This window comes from Echiichthys vipera (genome assembly GCF_963691815.1).
Source record: "Echiichthys vipera genome assembly, chromosome: Y".
NCBI classification, from domain to species: domain Eukaryota; kingdom Metazoa; phylum Chordata; class Actinopteri; order Perciformes; family Trachinidae; genus Echiichthys; species Echiichthys vipera.
In genome coordinates this window covers 5,283,982-5,291,667 of record NC_139849.1, presented here as the reverse complement: position 1 = coordinate 5,291,667, position 7,686 = coordinate 5,283,982, and positions in this window count along the sequence as shown.

Genomic DNA, 7,686 nt, shown 5'->3' with positions numbered 1-7,686 from the left:
TGCATTATATTTAATGCAGGGTGGACGCACACCACATGTTTCTTTGACTAAATCCTCAAAGCAAACATGGAAAGATTTGGATAATGAAGCAAGACGAGTAAAAGCAGCTCACAGCTGGACAAATACAATCGATCCTAAAGTTCAATAAAATAAGGATATGCAATATTATCGTCAAAAACTACAGTGGCTGGTCACAACCACTCCAAACGTCCAGTTGGACGAGTCAAACACATGAGAAGCAAATGTGTTATACATTACAACAGAAGAAGAACAAAAGTCTGGCTTCATTACCCAAAGAACTATGGTCTGAAGGTCCATCTGATGTAAAAGGCGTCCCACCAGTGGTAATTAAAGGAAAAACAGAATATAGGCCGAAAGTTAAACAATATCCCTTAAAACCTGATGCAGAAGAAGGCATTGAGCCTGTAATTGAAGATCTAAAGAAAGCAGGAATTATAATTCCGTGCCCAGATTCACCCTGTAATACACCTATTTTTCCTGTCCGAAAAGCCGCGCCATCAATTTCTTGCCACATGATATAGGACCTAAGAGCAATTAATGCTGCAGTACAACAAAGGGCACCGAATGTCCCCAATCCACACACATTGCTTAATTCTATGGATCCAAATGCAAAGTATTTCTCGGTCATAGACTTAAGCAATGCGTTCTGGTCAATTCCAATACATAAAGATAGCCAACATTGGTTCGCATTTACGTTTAAAAATAAACGATATACATTCACAAGACTAGCACAAGGCTATTGCGAAAGTCCCACAATTTTTGCTGAAGCAATTGCCAATTGTCTAGCAGACTTCAACCCCCCTAGAGGGAGCCAAATCCTCTCATATGTAGATGATATCATAATAAACTCCACAACAAAGGAGGATTGTAAAGAAGACACGTTATCTTTACTCAAATTTCTTGCTAAAACTGGCAACAAAGTAAGTAAAAGTAAATTACAATTGTGGAAAGAAGAAGTAAAATACCTAGGTCACACGTTGACCCAAAATGGCAAAACAGTAAATCAAGAAAGAAAAACAGCCATTTTGTCTGCACCAAGACCAATAACAAAAAGACACATGATGTCCTTTTTAGGACTTTGCAACTACTGCCGAGCGTGGGTAATGGATTACGCAGAAGTAACAAGACCTCTTCTTGATCTCATTTACTCTACACCTATGGCGTTAACAGATAAAATAATTGGACAGAAACGGCAGAAAAAGCGTTTTGTAACATAAAACAAATGCTGGCAGGAACAACGGTACTTGCCTTACCAAACTATGATAAACATTTTATCCAAACTGTAGATTGTAAAAATGGATTTATGACGTCAGTGTTATTACAAATACATGGGCAAAAACACAAACCCTTAGCCTACTATTCAACACAACTGGACCCAGTGGCTAGAGCATCCCCACCCTGTGTTCAGGCTGTGATCGCAGCAGCAATGGCTGTACAGGCCTCTGCGCAAGTAGTATTATTTCATCCAATAACACTACAAGTGCCACATGCAGTAGCAGCCCTGTTATTACAAACAAAAATGACCTTTTTATCACCTGCCAGACATCTGTCATGCATGACTACACTTTTGTCGCAACCACATCTTAATATAGAAAGAAGCACAACATTAAATCCAGCCACGCTGATACCAGTATCAACAGATGGCACTAAACATGATTGTCTGCATGAAACACAGTTAGTGTACAAACCACGTCCTGATTTATTAGACGCACCCTTGACACATGGCCATATAGTATTTGTTGATGGTTCTGCACGTAAGAATGCACAAGGACAAAATTGTGTAGGCTACGCTGTAACAACTATAGATAAATGCCTAAAAACAGGAAAATCACCATCTAATTTATCGGCACAGGCCGCTGAAATAGAAGCATTTACTGAAGCATGTAAATTATTTCAAAATAAGGATGTAACAATTTACACAGATAGCCAATTTGCATATGCCAACAGTGGAAACTTAGAGGTTTTAAAATGTCAACAGGAAAACCAATAACACATGACAAGTTACTACAAGAACTTTTAAAAGCTATAATGTTACCTAAATATATTGCAGTGTGCAAGTGTGATGCCCACACAAGAAGAAAAGATATGGTTTCAATCTGCAATGCAATGGTAGACAAAGAAGTTAAATTAGCTGCACATCCTGTTTTGCATGTTTCAACTTCTCAAAATACACCAGTGACGTGTGACATATTACAACAAAGACAACAACAAGCACCAAAAATAGAGAAATCAATGTGGCAGAAAAAAGGAGCTACAAAAATAAATGATATTTATATTGGACCCGATGGTAAACCCTGGCTACCTCGATCGCTGTTCAAATGGGCTTCAATAATGAGCCATGGGCGTTGCCATGCCTCAAACGGGGGGAAGACAGACTTAGTGAACAGCTACTATACTACTTATGGGTTTAATACATATTCAAAAAAAAATTTCTAATCAATGTTTAACATGCATTAAACATAACTCACAAGGACAACAACGTCCAAAACGAGGTGCATTTCCAAAACCAGAATATCCTTTTGAAGAAATACATATGGATTTCATAAAACTAAACAAAAGAAAAGGTGTAGAATACTGTAGAAATGTTTCCATGTGCTAACCTTGATGCAATCACAGTAGCAAAAGCTATATGTAAAAGAATTGTCCCAACCTTTGGGATACCAAAAAGAATACGATCAGATAATGGCTCACATTTTGTAAACGACACAATAAATAAAATAGGAAAAAAACTAAAAATATACTTGAAATACCATAGTGCTTATCACCCGGCCTCAGCTGGACTTGTTGAGAGATTCAATGGCAAAATTAAAAATAAGCTAACCAAATGCATGAACGAAACTGGAAGACCATGGCCTGAATTTGTTGATTTAGTACAACTAAGTTTACACATTATGCCTACAGGCGGATGTAAATTGACTCCTTTTGAAACACTGTATGGTAGACCATATTATTAACCTGACTTACATTTAAAAATAAAAGACGAGCCTGACTCTGAGAAAACATTGGCAGACTATATGAGACAGGCGCTGAGCCATAGAAAATGTAAAGAAACCAATAATCTGCCTGATTTTCCTATATGCCCCCATGAGGACAAAACTGTGACGCCTAGTGACCATGTGTTCGTGAAGGTGGTAAAAAGGAAGTGCTGGTCCAGTCCAAGGTGGGAGGGGCCATTCCAAGTTATTCTCTCCACGCCCACTGCTGTGAAGATCGCTGAGAGGTCCAGCTGGATACATCTCTCACATTGCAAAGTGAGGACACTTAGTGATCTCGTTCCAACCGCTGAGTAGGGGAAGTCTGACTACAAAGGGGTTTGGAAACGCCTAGGTCCATTCGTCTCAACGTCAGTGAAGAAATCAACGATCCTCTCAGGTTAGTGGAACGAGAGCATAAGTGTGAAACCATGTCTGGTGTGAGATTCTGCTGAAGTTTCTGGCACCCATAACTGTGATTCTCCTCCTATGCTGTGTATTCATCACGTGCATCGTGCCCTGTCTACAATCTCTGATGTCCAAGATTATAAGCAGAACCACGGCTGAGGCTCTGTTATATCAACAGGAGAGCCTGGCCCTGATAACGGCACATGCACATAACGAAGGATCCACCACAGTAGACACACACTTATACTGTGATGGTTGTGAGGAGTGTGCACTGGCTGACATAAAATACATTGTCTAAACTGATTACCTCTGAGTGTAAAGAAATGTTATTTTCGAACCTGACGACTGTACTGAAAGCTCTGCCAAGAGAATGGTATGTGTCTGATATGAGAATGAATAATAACAATTCCGATAAACAGGAGGGAAATTTTAAAGAAATGTATAAAATTTTATCAGAAATGTTTGTTTCCATGCATGTAATCGAAAAAGTTGTTTTCCCTCACTAGGTTGGTATGTGAACCAATTATATTTGACCCATCTGGAGGAAAGGCTGATAAGACGTTCACTCCCTGTAAAAGAAAATGCTGAATGAGCAAAAACCAACTGCGACCTTGTGAAGATAAGATATACTTTGTATGTAACTAGTTAAAGATTATTCATGAGTGACCTTGCGTGATGTGGAATATTCTGTATGTAACTGGTTAATTATTATTCATGGACTTATGATTATTCATGCAAACTTCAAATAAAAGGACACGGGGAAGAATGGAGAGTTGGAGAGGTTTGTGAGGAACGGACCTGTAGCGTGCGATTACCTCTGCTCTCCCCGTGTCAAGATACGTTAAGTGTTTCTTGTCTCTGACTGATGAAGTCTCCATGTGTTGTTCTGTCAAAACAACTGAAAGATTTTGACGTGTTGTTTCTGTCAAAACAACTGAAATATTTTGACAGTGATCCAACTTTTTTGTTTGAGATATTGATGGCACATCTGATGCCTTCAATTTTATCAGTATAAAAGAATGCAAACTCATTGCATTTCTGTGTGGAATGGAGTTCGGCTGGTATTTGTGTTGGGAGGGTTGGTCAGTCTGTCGACAGTCGCAAATAGGGTTTTGGCCTTATTAGTGTTGCTGTTTATGATATTGGAGAAGAATGTTTCTCTAGCGCTTTTTAAGACTAAATTGTAGGCCTGGAGCCTCTCTTTATAGATGTCATGGTGAATATGAAGTTTTGTATTTTGCCAGATTCGTTCAGCCTTCCGGCACTCTCTTTTCTGGGCTGTTACAACAGCAGCTTTTCTCCAGGGTGCCTTTTACTTACCAGAAATCGTTTTAACTGTAACAGGTGCAATGACATCTATGATATTCACAATCTTGGAATTAAAGTTGTTTACAAGATCATCAGCATGGCATGGGTTTAGGGGTGGTAGCGAGGAGATGGCATTTTTAAAGAGTACATTAGCATGTTCATTGATGTAGCGCTTTTTGACATTCTTTGATTCTGTTTGTGTCTCCGGAATTAAAGAAATATTAAAGAAAACACAGAAGTGATCAGACAATGAAAGATCAGTCACAATAACATCAGAAACATTGAGACCTTTTGTGATAATCAGGTCCAGGGAGTGTCCTTTACAATGAGTAGCCTCTTTCACATGTTGAGACAGTTCAAATGTATCTAAAATAGTAAAAAGTTCCTTTGCACCCTTGTCATTCAAATCGTCATTATGAAAATTAAAGTCACCAGTTATAACTAGGCGGTCAAAGTCAGTGGAGATACTACACAATAATTCGGTAAAATCATCGAAAAAATTATTTAGGTGGCCTGTAAATAATTAAGAGGAGAATTTTGGGAGAGCATTTCAACACAGCACACAGGTATTCGAATGATGTAAAATCACCAAGTGACATCTGTTTCCCCTGAAATATGTTTTTAAATATAGCAGCAACCCCTCCCCCCCTTTTCCCAGATCTACATACATCAATAAAGTTATAGTTGGGGGGTGCTGTCTCGATCAGAATGCTTGCACTGTTATATTGCTCCAGTCATGTTTCAGTTAAAAACATAAAATCAAGTTTGGAAGTGGTAATAAAATCGTTGACTAAAAATTATTTCTTATTCAGAGAGCTAACATTGAGCAGACCCATCCTGATGGTGTTATTGACAGGCTTCGATGTTGACTTTGATTCGGAGAGGATAGGAATGAGATTGTTTAGGTTAGCAGGGTGTCTACGTTTCCCAATGTTCACTCTCTCTGTAGTCACAACAGGATTGTAGAAGGTGCCAAGCTTTGACGTAGGCAGCCTTGGGCCCAGCTGATAATGTGGTCTACTGCTGAACCCCTTTTCTGTATCAGTAATATTCAGGACTGCTGTCAGGGCAGGGCGGGGGTGGCCATGAGGGTGAGGAGTGAGCAGCGTCAGGGCTGGAACGAACTAATGAAGGTGGACGTTGCGAGCGTAGAGGGGGTTGACGTGAGAGGGCGAAGTAGGGCTGAGGGTTTGTGAAGCACTCCTTCGTGAAGGGGGGGAGGAGGTGGGTGCCACTGAGATGACGCTGAGGGGGGGATCGCTGAGGTCGGTCAAGGGGGGTAAAAATAGAAGTAGGGCAGGGAGTGGGTGGGGGTTGCTCCCAGAACTCCAAGGGGGAGAAGGGGGGAGAAAGGCTTACTTGAGGAAGAGAGGAGGATGGAGACCTGGATGGAGGCTTGGGGGGTGTGGGGGAGGGATCTTCACGCGCATTCGAAATGAAGGGGGCGGTAGAGGGGGAAGGACACGTCTCCTCTTTGCTCCGGTGTCTCTCATGGTCAGCGCTCTCCTTTTGCAATGGCGGTCCTCCTTTGACGTTCATGATAAGCTGTGTTGTGTCTTCCTTTTTCGTTGGTTCCTCTTGTCTCTTGTCCTTGGCAGTGATGATAGATGGATGACGCAGGAAGTAAGACATGTTGGTCAAGAAAAGCTTTACTCCCAGCATATTTAGACAAAGTCCGTCTGCCTTAAAAAGATGCCTGCTGTCCCAGAAAAAGCTAAAATTGTCAATAAAATGCATTGAACGAGCAAAGTCATTCAGCGAGTAAAGTCGACTGAATCTCTCAGCTCCTCTCCCGATCGGGGGTAGAGGACCACTGATAAACACCTCAGCATTCACAGCACTGACTGTTTCAAAGAGTTTATTGAAGTGCTCTCTCAGCACCCTTGATTGTTGTTTTTCAATGTTTTTAAAACCAATGTGCAGAATGATATTTTTCACATTTGGGTGTGCAGCCACAATTTCCAGGATTCTTTTTTCCAAGTCAGACACCGTATCCTTTGGAAAGCAGAGTACTTTGGTGCTATTATTGCTTTTCATATCTTTTACAAAAAGTCACCCACAATCAGATTTTCAGGCCCACTTGTTAGCTTTCTCTGTGGTTTTAAGTTAGCAGGTCTTACCCTTCTGCGTGGTGATGGGTTATTCAGGCAATCAGAGGGGGATCCATTGTCTGGCAACAGTGGAGCAAACCTTTTCTTTAGTTGAACACTTGCTTGCTGGGGAGGTTTCTTTGTACATTTCCTCTTCTCAGCTTTCCGCTGCTGTGTCCTACGTGGCAGGGGAGTTGATGAAGCGCTATGCCTGGATAGAGATGGTAGCGCAGGCCAACCGGTCAGATCAGAGATATCGGGGCACTGGGTCCTCCCGGTTATCCGTTCTCCCTTGTCGCAGGGAGGTGGTCTTCTCTTTGGCTTTGCACCAAGTGTGTTCCAGGGAGGATTATCGCTGGTAGATTTATTACCCTGTACAGGGACCTCCCGTTTCCTCGTAGCTTCATCATTGCTAGTTAGCTGGGTTCTGGCATGCCCCTGTCCACTGTTTTCAGTCAGTGCTAGAGTGGTATTGTTGTCACAATATCCATTCACTTCTATATATACTTCTAACCGATTAATTTTTGTTTCAAACTGCAAAATCTTCTGTAGTAGTTTGTAGTAATCTTCCGTAGAGAAGGGAGGCATCTTCTGTTGATTACCTTTAGCACTGTAGCACAGGCTCAGGCTTATCTTGAATGGTACGCCTCCCTGCCTAACGTTGAGGAAGTCGTAAAAATATTGAAAAATGCCTCTGTTATCTAAAAGAAATATAATCCCACTGGTTTTGTAAGTATCCAGGAGCTGTTGCTCTCTGTTTCTTTTTGAGGAGAAGCAAATAGTAGAAGAGAGTAGCAAAAAATGCAAGCAAAGGCGAGAGCAAGCAGAAAAGCGTCCGCACTGTAGCAAAGCAGGAAGCAGACCTGAGTCTGTACTGGATTGATGAT